Genomic DNA, 18,399 nt, shown 5'->3' with positions numbered 1-18,399 from the left:
TGATTTAACGCTCTCCTGTGAGTCCAGATTTAGATTCCGATGCTTCACTTCAAGTTTACTATATACCTTGGACCAACTTATTGACGATGAGGCACAGCAATTGCATCGGAATTTAATACAGAAGGCACAATGAAAGCTTAAGTACAAGAGGACCTACACTCTAACTTTCTATGAATTAAACCTCTCCTGTGAGTCCAGTTTTAGATTCCGATGCTTCACTTCAGGTTTACTGTATTCCTTGGACCTTCATATTAACGATGAAACACAGAAATTGCGTCCCAATTTAATACAAAAGGCACAATGCCGACTTATGTACAAGAGGACTGACACTCTAATTTTCTATGATTTAAACCTCCCGTGTGAGTTCAGTTTTAGATTCCGATGCTTCACTTCAGGTTTACTGTACACCTTGGACCTTCTTATTGACGATGAAACACAGTAATTGCATCCGAATTTAATACAAAAGGCACAATGCCGACATAAGTACAAGACGACTGACACTCTAACTTTCTATGATTTAAACCTCTCCTGTGAGTCTAGTTTTAGATTCCGATGCTTCACTTCAGGTTTACTGTATACCTTGGACCTTCTTATTGACGATGAGACACAGAAATTGCATCGGAATTTAGTACAAAAGGCACAATGCCGACTTAAGTACAAGAGGACTGACACTCCAACTTTCTATGATCTAAACCTCTCCTGTGAGTCCAGTTTTAGATTCCGATGCTTCACTTCAGGTTAACTGTAAACCTTGGACCTTCTTATTGACGATGAAACACAGAAATTGCATCCGAATTTACTTCAAAAGGCAGAATGACGACTTAAGTACAAGACGACTGGCACTCTAACTTACTATGATTTGAACCTCTCCTGTGAACTGAGTTTTAGATTCCGATGCTTCACTTCAGGTTTACTGTATACCTCGTACCTTCTTATTGACGATGAAACACAGAAATTGCATCCGAATTTAATACAAAAGGCACAATGCCGATTTAAGTCCAAGAGGACTGACTCTCTAACTTTCTATGATTTAAACTTCTCCTGTGAGTTTAGTTTTAGATTCCGATGCTTCACTTCAGGTTTACTGTATACCTTGGACCTTCTTATTGACGATGAAGCACAGAAATGGCATCCGAATTTAATACAAAAGGCTCAATGCCGACTTAAGTACAAGAGGACTGACACTCTAACTTTCTATGATTTGAACCTCTCCTGTGAGTTGAGTTTTAGATTCCGATGCTTTACTTCGGGTTTACTGTATACCTTGGACCTTCTTATTGACGTTGAAACACAGAAATTGCATTCGAATTTAATACAAAAGGCACAATCCCGACTTAAGAACAAGAAGACTAACACTCCAACTTTCTATGATTTGAACCTCTCCTGTGAGTCCAGTTTTAGATTCCGATGCTTCGCTTCAGGTTTACTGTATTTCTCGGACCTTCATATTGACGATCAAACACAGAAATTGCATCCCAATTTAATACAAAAGGCACAATGCCGGCTTAAGTACAAGAGGACTGACACTCTAACTTTCTATGATTTGAACCTCTCCTGTGAACTGAGTTTTAGATTCCGATGCTTCACTTCAGGTTTAGTGTATACCTCGGACCTTCTTATTGACGATGAAACCTAGAAATCGCATCCGAATGTAATACAAAAGGCACAATGTCGACTTAAGTCTAACAGGACTGACTCTCAAACGTTCTATGATTTAAACCTCTCCTGTGAGTTTAGTTTTAGATTCCGATGCTTCACTTCAGGTTTACTGTATACCTTGACCTTCTTATTGACGATGAAGCACAGAAATTGCATCCGAATTTAATACAAATGGCACATTGCCGACTTAAGTACAAGAGGACTGACACACTAACTTTCTATGAATTAAACGTCTCCTGTGAGTCCAGTTTTAGATTCCGATGATTCACTTCAGGTTTACTGTATACCTTGCACCTTCTTATTGACGATGAAACACAGAAATTGTATCCGAATGTAATACAAAAGGCACAATGCCGACTTAAGTACAAGAGGACTGACACTCTAACTCTCTATGATTTAAACCCCTCCTGTGAGTCCAGTTTTAGTTTCTAATGCTTCACTTCCGGTTTACTGTATACCATGGTGCTTCTTATTGACGATGAAGCAGAGAATTTGCATCCGAATTTAATACAAAAGGCACAATGCCGACTTAAGTACAATAGGATTGACACTCTAACTTTCTATAATTTGAACCTCTCCTGTGAGTTGAGTTTTAGATTCCGATGCTTCATTTCAGGTTTACTGTATACCTCGGACCTTCTTATTGCCGATGAAACACAGAAATTGCATCTGAATATAATACAAAGGGCACAAGCCTACTTAAGTAGAAGAGGACTAACACTCTAACATTCTATGATTCAAACCTCTCCTGTTAGACCAGTATTAAATTCCGATGCTTCACTTCCGGTTTACTGTATACTTTGTACCTTGTTGTTGACGACGAAACACAGAAATTGCATCAGAATTTAATATAAAAAGCACAATGCTGTCTTATGTACAAGAGGACTGACACTCTAACTTTCTATGATTTGAACCTTTCCTGCGAGTTGAGTTTTAGATTTCGATCCTTCACCTCAGGTTTACTGTATACCTTGGACCTTCTTATTGACGATGAAACACAGAAATTGCATCCGACTTTAATACAAACGGCACAATGCCGACTTAAGTACAAGAGGACTGACACTCAAACTTTCTATGATTTGAACCTCTCCTGTGAGTCCAGTTTTAGATTCCGATGCTTCACCTCAGGTTTATCATATACCTTGGACCTTCTTATTGACGTTAAAACACAGAAATTGCATCCGAATTTAATGCAAAAGGCACAATGCCGACTTAAGTACAAGATGACTGACACTCTAACTTTCTATGCTTTGAACCTCTCCTGTGAGTCCAGTTTTAGATTCCGACGCTTCACTTCAGTTTCACTGTATTCCTTGGACCTTCTTATTGACGATGAAACACAGAAATTGCATCCGAATTTAATACAAAAATCACAATGCCGACTTAAGTACAAGAGGACTGAGACTCTAACCTACTATGACTTAAACCTCTCCTGTGAGTCCAGTTTTAGTTTCTGATGCTTCACTTCAGGTTTACTGTATACCCTGGTGCTTCTAATTGACGATGAAGCACAGAAATTGCATCCGAATTTAATCCAAAAGTCACAATGCCGACTTAAGTACAAGAGGATTTACACTCTTACTTCCTATAATTTAAACTTCACCTTTGGGTTGAGTTTTAGATTCCGATGCTACACTTCAGGTTTACTGTATACCTTGGACCTTCTTATTGCCAATGAGACACAGAAATTGCATCCGAATTTAATACAAAAGGCACAGGCCGAATTAATTACAAGAGGACAGCACTCTAACTTTCTATGATTTAAACCTCTCCTGTGAGACCAGTTTTAAATTCCGATGCTTCACATCCGGTTTACTGTATACCTTGGACCTTCTTATTGACGATGAAACACAGAAATCGCATCCGAATTTAATACAAAAGGCACAATGCCGACATAAGTATAAGAGGACTGACACTCTAACTTTCTATGATTTGAACCTCTCCTGTGAGTTGAGTGTTAAATTCCGATCCTTCACTTCAGGTTTACTGTATACCTTGGACCCTATTATTGACGATGAAACGCAGAAATTGCATCCGAATTTAATACAAACGGCACAATGCCGACTTAAGTACAAGAGGACTGACACTCTAACTTTCTGTGATTTGAAACTCTCCTGTGAGTCCAGTTTTAGATTCCGATGCTACACTTCAGGTTTACTGTATACCTTGGACCTTCTTATTGACAATGAAACACTGAAATTGCATCCGAATTTAATACAAAAGGCAAATGCCGACTTGAGTACAAAAGGACTGACACTCTAACTCTCGATGATATGAACCTCTCCTTTGAGTCCAGTTTTAGATTCCAATGCTTCACTTCAGGTTTACTATATCCCTTAAACCTTCATATTGACGATGAAACACAGTAGTTGCATCCGAATTAAAGACAAAAGGCACAATGCAGACTTAAGTACAAGAGGACTGGCAATCTTACTTTCTATGACTTAAACCTCTCCTGTAAGTCCAGTTTTATATTCTGATGCTGCACTTGTGGTTTACTGTATACCTTGAAGCGTCTTATTGACGATGAAACACGGAAATTGCATCCGAATTTAATACAAAATGCACAATGCCGACTTAAGTACAAGAGGACAGACACACTAACTTTCTATGATTTCTACCTCTCCTGTGAGTCCAGTTATGGATTCGGATGCTTCACTTCAGGTTTACTGTATACCTTGGACCTTCTTATTGACGATGAAGCACAGAAATTGCATCCGAATTTAATACAAAAGGCACAATGCCGACTTAAGTACAAGAGGACTGACACACTAACTTTCTATAAATTAAACGTCTCCTGTGAGTCCAGTTTTAGCTTCCGATGCTTCACTTCAGGTTTACTGTATACCTTGCACCTTCTTATTGACGATGAAACACAGAAATTGTATCCGAATGTAATACAAAAGGCACAATGCCGACTTCAGTACAAGAGGACTGACACTCTAACTTTCTATGATTTAAACCCCTCCTGTGAGTCCAGTTTTAGTTTCTAATGCTTCACTTCCGGTTTACTGTATACCATGGTGTTTCTTATTGACGATGAAGCACAGAATTTGCAACCGAATTTAATCCAAAAGGCACAATGCCGTCTTAAGTACAATAGGATTGACACTCTATAATTTGAACCTCTCCTGTGAGTTGAGTTTTAGATTCCGTTGCTTCATTTCAGGTTTACTGTATACCTCGGACCTTCTTATTGCCGATGAAACACAGAAATTGCAACCGAATATAACACAAAAGGCACAAGCCTACTTAAGTAGAAGAGGACTAACACTCTAACTTTCTATGATTTGAACCTATCCTTCGAGTTGAGTTTTAGTTTCCGATCCTTCACCTCAGGTTTACTGTATACCATGGACCCTCTTGTTGACGATGAAACACAGAAATTGCATCCGACTTTATTACAAACGGCACAATGCCGACTTAAGTACAAGAGGACTGACATTCAAACTTTCTATGATTTGAACCTCTCCTGTGAGTCCAGTTTTAGATTCCGATGCTTCACTACAGATTTACTGTATCCCTTGGACCTTCTTATTGACGATTAAGCACAGAAATATCATCCGAATTTAATACCAAAGGCACAATGCCGACTTAAGTACAAGAGGACAGACACTCTAACTTTCTATGATTTAAACCTCTCCTGTGAGTCCAGTTTTAGATTCCGGTGCTTCACTTCAGGTTTTCCTGTATACCTTGGATCTTCTTACTGACGATGAAACACAGAAATTGCATCCGAATTTACTACAAAAGGCACAATGCCGACTTAAGTACAAGAGGACTGACACTCTAACTTTCTGTTATTTGAACCTCTCCTGTGAGTCCAGTTTTAGATTCCGATGCTACACTTCAGGTTTACTGTATACCTTGGACCTTCGTATTGACAATGAAACACTGAAATTGCATCCGAATTTAATACAAAAGGCAAATGCCGACTTGGGTACAAAAGGACTGACACTCTAACTCTCGATGATTTGAACCTCTCCTTTGCGTCCAGTTTTAGATTCCGATGCTTCACTTCAGGTTTACTATATCCCTTGGACCCTCTTATTGACGATGAAACACAGAAATTGCATCCGAATTTAAGACAGAAGGCACAATGCAGACTTAAGTACAAGAGGACTGACAATCTTACTTTCTATGATTTAAACCTCTCCTGTAAGTCCAGTTTTATATTCCGATGCTGCTTTTCTGGTTTACTGTATACCTTGGACCGTCTTATTGACGATGAAACAAGGAAATTGCATCCGAATTTAATACAAAAGGCACAATGCCGACTTAAGTACAAGAGGACTGACACTCTAACTTTCTATGATTTAAACCTCTCCTGTGAGTCCAGTTTTAGTTTCTAATGCTTCACTTATTGTTTACTGTATACCTTGGTGTTTCTTATTGACGAAGAGGCACAGAAATTGCATCCGAATTTAATACAAAAGGCACAATGCCGACATAAGTACAAGAGGATTCACACTCTAACTTTCTATAATTTGTACCTCTCCTGCGAGTTGAGTTTTAGATTCCGATGCTTCACTTCAGGTTTGCTGTATACCTTGGACCTTCTTGTTGACGATGAAACACAGAAACTGCATCAGAATTTAATATAAAAAGCACAATGCCGACTTAAGTATAAGAGGACTGACACTCTAACTTTCTATGATTTAAACCTCTCCTGTGAGTCCAGTTTTAGATTCCGATGCTACACTTCAGGTTTACTGTATACCTTGGACCTTCTTATTGACAAAGAAACACTGAAATTGCATCCGAATTTAATACAAAAGGCAAATGCCGACTTGAGTACAAGAGGACTGACACACTAACTCTCGATGATTTGAACCTCTCCTTTGAGTCCAGTTTTAGATTCCGATGCTTCACTTCAGGTTTACTATATCCCTTGGACCTTCTTATTGATGATGAAACACAGAAATTGCATCCGAATTTAAGACAAAAGGCACAATGCCGACTTAAGTACAAGAGGACTGACAATCTTACTTTCTATGATTTAAACCTCTCCTGTAAGTCCAGTTTTAGATTCTGATTCTGCACTTCTGGTTTACTGTATACCTTGGACCGTCTTATTGACGATGAAACAAAGAAATTGCATCCGAATTTAATACAAAAAGCACAATGCCGACTTCAGTACAAGAGGACTGACACTCTAATTTTCTGTGATTTGAACCTCTCCTGTGAGTTGAGTTTTAGATTCCGATGCTTTACTTCAGGTTAACTGTATATCGTGGACCTTCTTAATGACGATGAAACACAGAAATTGCATTCGAATTTAATACAAAAGGCACAAGCCGACTTAAGTACAAGAGGACTGACACTCTAACATTTTATGATTTAAACCTCTCCTGTGAGACCAGTTTTAGATTCCGATGCTTCACTTCCGGTTTACTGTATACCTTGTACCTTCTTGTTGACGATGAAACACAGGAATTGCATCAGAATTTAATATAAAAAGCACAATGCCGACTTAAGTACAAGAGGACTGACACTCTAACTTTCTATGATTTTAACCTCTCCTGTGGGTTGAGTTTTAGATTCCGATCCTTCACCTCTGGTTTACTGTATACCTTGGACCCTCTTATTGACGATGAAACACAGAAAATGCATCCGACTTTAATACAAACGGCACAATGCCGACTTAAGTACAAGAGGACTGACATTCAAACTTTCTATGATTTGAACCTCTCCTGTGAGTCCAGTTTTAGATTCCGATGCTTCACTACAGATTTACTGTATCCCTTGGACCTTCTTATTGACGATGAAACACAGAAATTGCATCCGAATTTATTGCAAAATGCACAATGCCGACTTAAGTACAAGAGGACTGACACTCTAACTTTCTATGCTTTGAACCTCTCCTGTGAGTCCAGTTTTAGATTCCGATGCTTCACTTCAGGCTCAGTGTATTCCTTGGACCTTCTTATTGACGACGAAACACAGAAATTGCATCCGAATTTAATACAAAAATCACAATGCCTACTTAAGTACAAGAGTACTGACACTCTTACTTGCTATGATATAAACCCCTCCTGTAAGTCCAGTTTTAGATTCTGATGCTGCACTTCAGGTTTACTGTATACCTTGGACCGTCTTATTGACGATGAAACAAAGAAATTGCATCCGAATGTAATACAAAAGGCACAATGCCGACATAAGCACAAGAGGACTGTCACTCTAACTTTCTATGATTTGAACCTCTCCTGTGAACTGAGTTTTAGATTGCGATGCTTTATTTCAGGTTTACTGTATACCTCGGACCTTCTTGTTGACGATGAAACACAGAAATTGCATCCGAATTTAATACAAAAGGCACAATGCCGACTTAAGTACAAGAGGACTGACACTCTAACTTTCTATGAATTAAACGTCTCCTGTGAGTCCAGTTTTGGATTCCGATTCTTCACTTCAGGTTTAACGTATACCTTGGACCTTCTTATTGACGATAAAACACAGAAATTGCATCCGAATGTAATACAAAAGGCACAATGCCGACTTGAGTGCAACAGGACTGACACTGAAAATTTTCTATGATTTGAACCTCTCCTGCGAGTGCAGTTTTAGATTCCGATTTCTATGATTTGAACCACTCCTGTGAAACCAGTTTTAGATTCCGATGCTTCATTTCAGGTTTACTGTATCAATTGGACCTTCTTACTGACGATGAAACACAGAAATTCCATCCGAATTTAGTACCAAAGGCACAATGCCGACTTAAGTACAAGAGGACTGACACTCAAATTTTCTATGATTTGAACCTCTCCTGCGAGTGCAGTTTTAGATTCCGATGCTTCACTTCAAGTTTATTGTATACCTTGGACCTTCTTATTGACGATTAAACACAGAAATTGCATCCGAATTTAATACAAAAGGCACAATGGTGACTTAAGTACAAATGGACTGACACTCTAAGTTTCTATGATTTGAACCACTTCTGTGAATCCAGTTTTAGATTCCGAAGCTTCAGTTCAGGTTTACTGTATCCCTTGGACCTTCTTACAGACGATGAAACAATGAAATTGCCTCCGCATTTAATACAAAAGGAACAATGCCGAGTTAAGTACTAGAGGACTGACACTCTAACTTTCTATGATTTGATCCTCTCCTGTGAGTCCAGTTTTAGGTTCCGATGCTTCACCTCAGGTTTACTGTATACCTTGGACCTTCTTATTGACGATGAAACACAGAAATTGCTTCCGAATTTAATACCAAAGGCACAATGCCGACTTAAGTACAAGAGGACTGACGCTCTAACTTTCAATGATTTGAACCTATCCTGTGAGTCCAGTATTAGATTCTGATGCTTCACTTCAGGTTTAATGTATCCCTTGGACCTTCTTAATGACGATGAAACACAAAAAATTGCATCCGAATTTAATACAAAAGGCACAGTGCCGACTTAAGTACTAGAGGACTGACACTCTAACTCTCTATGATTTGAACCTCTCCGGTGAATCCAGTTTTAGATTCCGATGCTTCACTTCAGGTTTACTGTATCCCTTGCTCCTTGTTATTGACGATGAAACACAGAAATTGCTTCCGCATTTAATACAAAAGGCACAATGCCGACTTAAGTACAAGAGGACTGACACTCTAATTTTCTATGATTTGAACCTCTCCTGTGAGTCCAGTTTTAGATTCCGATGCTTCACTTCAGGTTTACTGTATACCATGGACCTTCTTATGGACGATGAAACACAGAAATTGCTTCCGAATTTAATACAAAAGGCACAATGCTGACTTGAGTACAAGAGGAGTGACTAACTTTCTATGATTTGAACCTCTCCTGTGAGTCCAGTTTTGTATTCCGATGCTTCACTTCAGGTGTAACGTATGCCTTGGACCTTCTTATTGATGATAAAACACAGAAATTGCATCCGAATTTAATACAAAAAAAACCACAATACCGACTTAAGTACAAGAGGACTGACACTCTAACTTTCTACTATTTGAACCTCTCCTGTGAGTCCAGTTTTGGATTCCGATGCTTCACTTCAAGTTAACTGTATCACTTAGACCTTCTTATTGACGATGAAACACAGAAATTGCATCCGAATTTTATACAAGAGGCACAATGCCGACTTAAGTACAAGAGGACTGATACTCTAAGTTTCTATGATTTGAACCACTCCTGTGAGTTCAGTTTTAGATTCCGATGCTTCATTTCAGGTTTACTGTATCAATTGGACCTCCTTACTGACGATGAAACACAGAAATTCCATCCGAATTTAATACCAAAGGCACAATGCCGACTTAAGTACAAGAGGACTGACACTCAAACTTTCTATGATTTGAACCTCTCCTGTGAGTCCAGTTTTAGATTCCGATGCTTCACTTCAGGTTTATTGTATACCTTGGACCTTCTTATTGACGATTAAACACAGAAATTGCACCCGAATTTAATACAAAAGGCACAATGGCGACTTAAGTACAAATGGACTGACACTCTAAGTTTCTATGATTTGAACCACTTCTGTGAATCCAGTTTTAGATTCCGAAGCTTCAGTTCAGGTTTACTGTATCCCTTGGACCTTCTTACAGACGATGAAACACAGAAATTGCCTCCGCATTTAATGCAAAAGGCACAATGCCGACTTAAGTACAATTGGACTGCCTAACTTTCTATGATTTGAACCTCTCCTGTGAGTCCAGTTTTGGTTTCCGATGCTTCACTTCAGGTTTAACGTATGCCTTGGACCTTCTTATTGACGATAAAACACAGAAATTGCATCAGAATTTAATACAAAAGGCACAATGCCGACTTAGGTAGAAGAGGACTGACACTCTAACTTTCTATGATTGGAACCTCTCCTGTGAGTCCAGTTTTAGATTCCGATGCTTCATTGCAGGTTTACTGTGTCCCTTGGACCAGCTTATTGACGATGAAACACAGAAATTGCATCCAAATTTAATACAAAAGGCACAATGCTGACTTAAGTACAAGAGGACTGACGCTCTAACTTTCTATGATTTGAACCTCTCCTGAGAGTCCAGTTTTAGATTCTGATGCTTCACTTCAGGTTTACTGTATCCCTTGGACCTTCTTAATGACGATGAAACACGAAAAATTGCATCCGAATTTAATACAAAAGGCACAGTGCCGACTTAAGTACTAGAGGACTGACACTCTAACTTTCTATGATTTGAACCTCTCCTGAGAGTCCAGTTTTAGATTCTGATGCTTCACTTCAGGTTTACTGTATCCCTTGGACCTTCTTAATGACGATGAAACACGAAAAATTGCATCCGAATTTAATACAAAAGGCACAGTGCCGACTTAAGTACTAGAGGACTGTCACTCTAACTTTCTATGATTTGAACCTCTTCTGTGAATCCAGTTTTAGATTCCGATGCTTCACTTCAGGTTTACTGTATCCCTTGGTCCTTGTTATTGACGATGAAACACAGAAATTGCATCCGCATTTAATACAAAAGGCACAATGCCGACTTAAGCACAAGAGGACTGACACTCTAATTTTCTATGATTTGAACCTCTCCTGTGAGTCCAGTTTTAGATTCCAATGCTTCACTTCAGGTTTACTGCATACCTTGGACTTTCTTATGGACGATGAAACACAGAAATTGCTTCCGAATTTAATACAAAAGGCATAATGCCGTCTTAAGTACAAGAGGAGTGACAAACTTTCTATGATTTGAACCTCTCCTGTGAAACCAGTTTTGTATTCCGATGCTTCACTTCAGGTTTGACGTATGCCTTGGACCTTCTTATTGACGATAAAACACAGAAATTGCATCCGAATTTAATACAAATGGCACAATGCCGACTTAAGTACAAGAGGACTGACACTCTAACTTTCTGCTATTTGAACCTCTCCTGTGGGTCCAGTTTTGGATTCCGATGCTTCACTTCAAGTTTACTGTATCACTTAGACCTTCTTATTGACGATGAAACACAGAAATTGCATCCGAATTTAATACAAGAGGCACAATGCCGACTTAAGTACAAGAGGACTGATACTCTAAGTCTCTATGATTTGAACCTCTCCTGTGAGTCCAGTTTTAGATTCCGATGCTTCACTTCAGGTTTACTGTATCCCTTGGACCAGCTTATTGACGATGAAACACAGAAATTGCATCCGAATCTAATACAAAAGGCCCAATGCCGACTTAAGTACAAGAGGACTGACACACTAACTTTCTATGATTAGAACCTCTGCTGTGAGTCCAGTTTTTGATTCCGATGCTTCACTTCAGGTTTACTGTATACCTTGGACCTTGTTATAGACGATGAAACACAGAAATTGCATCCGAATTTAATACAAAAGACATAATGCCGACTTCAGAACAAGAGTACTGACACTCTGACTTTCTATGATTTGAACCTCTCCTGTGAGTCCAGTTTTGGATTCCGATGCTTCACTTCAAGTTTACTGTATCACTTAGACCTTCTTATTGACGATGATACACAGAAATTGCATCCACATTTAATACAAGAGGCACAATGCCGACTTAAGTACAAGAGGACTGATACTCTAAGTTTCTATGATTTGAACCACTCCTGTGAGTCCAGTTTTAGATTCCGATGCTTCATTTCAGGTTTACTGTATCAATTGGACCTTCTTACTGACGATGAAACACAGAAATTCCATCCGAATTTAATACCAAAGGCACAATGCCGACTTAAGTACAAGAGGACTGACGCTCTAACTTTCTATGATTTGAACCTCTCCTGAGTGTCCAGTTTTAGATTCTGATGCTTCACTTCAGGTTTACTGTATCCCTAGGACCTTCTTAATGACGATGAAACACAAAAAATTGCATCCGAATTTAATACAAAAGGCACAGTGCCGACTTAAGTACTAGAGGACTGACAATCCAACTTTCTATGATTTGAACCTCTTCTGTGTATCCAGTTTTAGATTCCGATGCTTCACTTCAGGTTTACTGTATACCTTGGACCTTCTTATGGACGATGAAACACAGAAATTGCTTCCGAATTTAATACAAAAAGCACAATGCCGACTTCAGTACAAGAGGACTGACACTCTAACTTCCTACTATTTGAACCTCTCCTGTGGGTCCAGTTTTGGATTCCGATGCTTCACTTCAAGTTTACTGTATCACTTAGACCTTCTTATTGACGATGAAACACAGAAATTGCATCCGAATGTAATACAAGAGGCACAATGCCGACTTAAGTACAAGAGGACTGATACTCTAAGTCTCTATGATTTGAACCACTCCTGTGAGTCCAGTTTTAGATTCCGATGCTTCACTTCAGGTTCACTGTATCAATTGGACCTTCTTACTGACGATGAAACACCGAAATTCCACCCGAATTTAATACCAAAGGCACAATGCCGACTTAAGTACAAGAGGACTGAAACTCTAAGTTTCTATGATTTGAACCTCTCTTGTGAGTCCAGTTTTAGATTCCGATGCTTCACTTCAGGTTTACTGTATCCCTTGGACCAGCTTATTGACGATGAAACACAGAAATTGCATCCGAATCTAATACAAAAGGCCCAATGCCGACTTAAGTACAAGAGGACTGACACACTAACTTTCTATGATTAGAACCTCTGCTGTGAGTCCAGTTTTTGATTCCGATGCTTCACTTCAGGTTTACTGTATACCTTGGACCTTGTTATAGACGATGAAACACAGAAATTGCATCCGAATTTAATACAAAAGGCACAATGCCGACTTATGTACAAGAGGACTGACACTCTAACTTTCTATGATTTGAACCACTCCTGTGAGTCCCGTTTTGAATTCCGATGCTTCACTCAGGTTTACTGTATACCTTGGACCTTGTTGTTGACGATGAAACACAGAAATTGCATCTGAATTTAATACAAACGGCACAATGCCGACTTAAGTACAAGAGGACTGACACTCTAACATTCTATGATTTGAACCTCTCCTGTGAGTCCAGTTTTAAATTCAGATGCTTCACTTCAGGTTTACTGTATCCCTTGGACCTTCTTATTAACGATGATACACAGAAATTGCATCCGAATTTAATACAAAAGGCACAATGCCGACTTAAGTACAATTGGACTGACTAACTTTCTATGATTTGAACCTCTCCTGTGAGTCTAGTTTTGGATTCCGATGCTTCACTTCGGTTTTAACGTATGCCTTGGACCTTCTTATTGACGATAAAACACAGAAATTGCATCAGAATTTAATACAAAAGGCACAATGCCGACTTAGGTAGAAGAGGAGTGACACTCTAACTTTCTATGATTGGAACCTCTCCTGTGAGTCCAGTTTTAGATTCCGATGCCTCATTGCAGGTTTACTGTGTCCCTTGGACCAGCTTATTGACGATGAAACACAGAAATTGCATCCGAATTTAATACAAAAGGCACAATGCTGACTTAAGTACAAGAGGACTGACGCTCTAACTTTCTATGATTTGAACCTCTCCTGAGAGTCCAGTTTTAGATTCTGATGCTTCACTTCAGGTTTACTGTATCCCTAGGACCTTCTTAATGACGATGAATCAGAAAAAATTGCATCCGAATTTAATACAAAAGTCACAGTGCCGACTTAAGTACTAGAGGACTGACACTCCAACTTTCTATGATTTGAACCTCTTCTGTGAATCCAGTTTTAGATTCCGATGCTTCACTTCAGGTTTACTGTATCCCTTGGTCCTTGTTATTGACGATGAAACACAGAAATTGCATCCGCATTTAATACAAAAGGCACAATGCCGACTTAAGTACAAGAGGACTGACACTCTAATTTTCTATGATTTGAACATCTCCTGTGAGTCCAGTTTTAGATTCCGATGCTTCAGTTCAGGTTTACTGTATCCCTTGGACCTTCTTACAGACGATGAAACACAGAAATTGCCTCCGCATTTAATACAAAAGGAACAATGCCGACTTAAGTACTAGAGGCCTGACACTCTAACTTTCTATGATTTGATCCTCTCCTGTGAGTCCAGTTTCAGATTCCGATGCTTCACTTCAGGTTTACTGTATACCTTGGACCTTCTTATTGACGATGAAACACAGAAATTGCTTCCGAATTTAATACAAAAGGCACAATGCTGACTTAAGTGCAAGAGGACTGACACTCCAACTTTCTATGATTTGAACTAGTCCTGTGAGTCCCGTTTTGAATTCCGATGCTTCACTTCAGGTTTACTGTATACCTTGGACCTTGTTGTTGACGATGAAACACAGAAATTGCATCTGAATTTAATACAAACGGCACAATGCCGACTTAAGTACAAGAGGACTGACACTCTAACATTCTATGATTTGAACCTCTCCTGTGAGTCCAGTTTTAAATTCCGATGCTTCACTTCAGGTTTACTGTATCCCTTGGACCTTCTTATTAACGATGATACACAGAAATTGCATCCGAATTTAATACAAAAGGCACAATGCCGACTTAAGTACAATTGGACTGACTAACTTTCTATGATTTGAACCTCTCCTGTGAGTCCAGTTTTGGATTCCGATGCTTCACTTCGGGTTTAGCGTATGCCTTGGACCTTCTTATTGACGATAAAACACAGAAATTGCATCAGAATTTAATACAAAAGGCACAATGCCGACTTAGGTAGAAGAGGAGTGACACTCTAACTTTCTATGATTGGAACCTCTCCTGTGAGTCCAGTTTTAGATTCCGATGCTTCATTGCAGGTTTACTGTGTCCCTTGGACCAGCTTATTGACGATGAAACACAGAAATTGCATCCAAATTTAATACAAAAGGCACAATGCTGACTTAAGTACAAGAGGACTGACGCTCTAACTTTCTATGATTTGAACCTCTCCTGAGAGTCCAGTTTTAGATTCTGATGCTTCACTTCAGGTTTACTGTATCCCTAGGACCTTCTTAATGACGATGAAACACAAAAAATTGCATCCGAATTTAATACAAAAGGCACAGTGCCGACTTAAGTACTAGAGGACTGACACTCCAACTTTCTATGATTTGAACCTCTTCTGTGAATCCAGTTTTAGATTCCGATGCTTCACTTCAGGTTTACTGTATCCCTTGGTCCTTGTTATTGACGATGAAACACAGAAATTGCATCCGCATTTAATACAAAAGGCACAATGCCGACTTAAGTACAAGATGACTGATACTCTAAGTCTCTATGATTTGAACCACTCCTGTGAGTCCAGTTTTAGATTCCGATGCTTCACTTCAGGTTCACTGTATCAATTGGACCTTCTTACTGACGATGAAACACCGAAATTCCACCCGAATTTAATACCAAAGGCACAATGCCGACTTAAGTACAAGAGGACTGAAACTCTAAGTTTCTATGATTTGAACCTCTCTTGTGAGTCCAGTTTTAGATTCCGATGCTTCACTTCAGGTTTACTGTATCCCTTGGACCAGCTTATTGACGATGAAACACAGAAATTGCATCCGAATCTAATACAAAAGGCCCAATGCCGACTTAAGTACAAGAGGACTGACACACTAACATTCTATGATTAGAACCTCTGCTGTGAGTCCAGTTTTTGATTCCGATGCTTCACTTCAGGTTTACTGTATACCTTGGACCTTGTTATAGACGATGAAACACAGAAATTGCATCCGAATTTAATACAAAAGACATAATGCCGACTTCAGAACAAGAGTACTGACACTCTGACTTTCTATGATTTGAACCTCTCCTGTGAGTCCCGTTTTGGATTCCGATGCTTCACTTCAGGTTTACTGTATACCTTGGACCTTCTTACTGACGATGAGGCACAGAAGTTGCATCCGAATTTATTACAAAAGGCACAGATCCGACATAAGTACAAGAGGACTGACACTCTAACTTTCTGCAACTTGAACCTCTCCTGTGAGTGCTGTTTTAGATTCCGATGCTTCACTTCAGGTTTACTGTATACCTTGGACCTTCTTATTGACGATGATACACAGAAATTGCATCCGAATTCAATACAAAAGGCACAATGCCGACTTAAGTGCAAGAGGACTGACTAACATTCTATGATTTGAACCTCTCCTGTGAGTTCAGTTTTGGATTCCGATGCTTCACTTCAGGTTAAACGTATACCTTGGACCTTCTTATTGACGATGAAACACAGAAATTGCATCCGAATTTAATACAAAAGGCACAATGCCGACTTATGAACAAGAGGACTGACACTCTAACTTTCTGTGATTTGAACCACTCCTGTGAGTTCCGTCTTAGATTCCGATGCTTCACTTCAGGTTCACTGTAATCCTTGGACCTTCTTTTTGATGATGAAACACAGAAATTGCATCTGAATTTAATACAAACGGCACAATGCCGACTTAAGTACAAGAGGACTGACACTCTAACTTTCTGTGATTTGAACCTCTCCTGTGAGTTCCGTCTTTGATTCCGATGCTTCACTTCAGGTTTACTGTAATCCTTCGACCTTCTTATTGATGATGAAACACAGAAATTGCATCTGAATTTAATACAAACGGCACAATGCCGACTTAAGTACAAAAGGACTGACACTCTAACATTCTATGATTTCCGATGCTTCACTTCAGGTTTACCGTATCAATTGGACCGTTGTATTTACGATGAAACACAGAAATTCCATCCGAATTTAATACAAAAGGCACAATGCCGACTTAAGTACAAGAGGACTGACACTCTAACTTTCTATGATTTGAACCTCTCCTGTGCATCCAGTTTTAGATTCCAATGCTTCACTTCAGGTTAACTGTATCCCTTAGACCTTCTTACTGTCGATGAAACACAATAATTGCATCCGAATTTAATACAAAAGGCACAATGCCGACTTAAGTACAAGAGGACTGACGCTCTAACTTTCTATGATTTGAACCTCTCCTGTGAGTCCAGTTTTAGATTCTGATGCTTCACTTCAGGTTTCCTGTATCCCTTGGACCTTCTTAATGACGATGAAACACAAAAAACTGCATCCGAATTTAATACAAAAGGCACAGTGCCGACTTAAGTACTAGAGGACTGACACTCTAACTTTCTATGATTTGAACCTCTCCTGTGAATCCAGTTTTAGATTCCGATGCTTCACTTCAGGTTTACTGTATCCCTTGGTCCTTGTTATTGACGATGAAACACAGAAATTGCATCCGCATTTAATACAAAAGGCACAATGCCGACTTAAGTACAAGAGGACTGACACTCTAATTTTCTATGATTTGAACCTCTCCTGTGAGTCCAGTTTTAGATTCCGATGCTTCACTTCAATTTTACTGTATACCTTGGACCTTCTTATGGACGATGAAACACAGAAATTGCTTCCGAATTTAATACAAAAGGCACAATGCCGACTTGAGTACAAGAGGAGTGACTAACTTTCTATGATTTGAACCTCTCCTGTGAGTCCAGTTTTGTATTCCGATGCTTCACTTCAGGTTTAACGTATGCCTTGGACCTTCTTATTGACGATAAAACACAGAAATTGCATCCGAATTTAATTCAAGAGGCACAATGCCGACTTAAGTACAAGAGGACTGATACTCTACGTTTCTATGATTTGAACCACTCCTGTGAGTCCAGTTTTAGATTACGATGCTTCATTTCAGGTTTACTGTATCAATTGGACCTTCTTACTGACGATGAGACACAGAAATTCCATCCGAATTTAATACCAAAGGCACAATGCCGACTTAAGTACAAGAGGACTGACACTCTAACTTTCTATGATTTGAACCACTCCTGTGAGTCCCGTTTTGAATTTCCGATGCTTCACTTCAGGTTTACTGTATATCTTGGACCTTGTTATTGACGATGAAACACAGAAATTGCATCTGAATTTAATAC

Source organism: Schistocerca americana, chromosome 3 (assembly GCF_021461395.2).
Source record: "Schistocerca americana isolate TAMUIC-IGC-003095 chromosome 3, iqSchAmer2.1, whole genome shotgun sequence".
Classification (NCBI taxonomy): Eukaryota; Metazoa; Arthropoda; class Insecta; order Orthoptera; family Acrididae; genus Schistocerca; species Schistocerca americana.
This window is presented reverse-complemented; position numbering follows the sequence as displayed.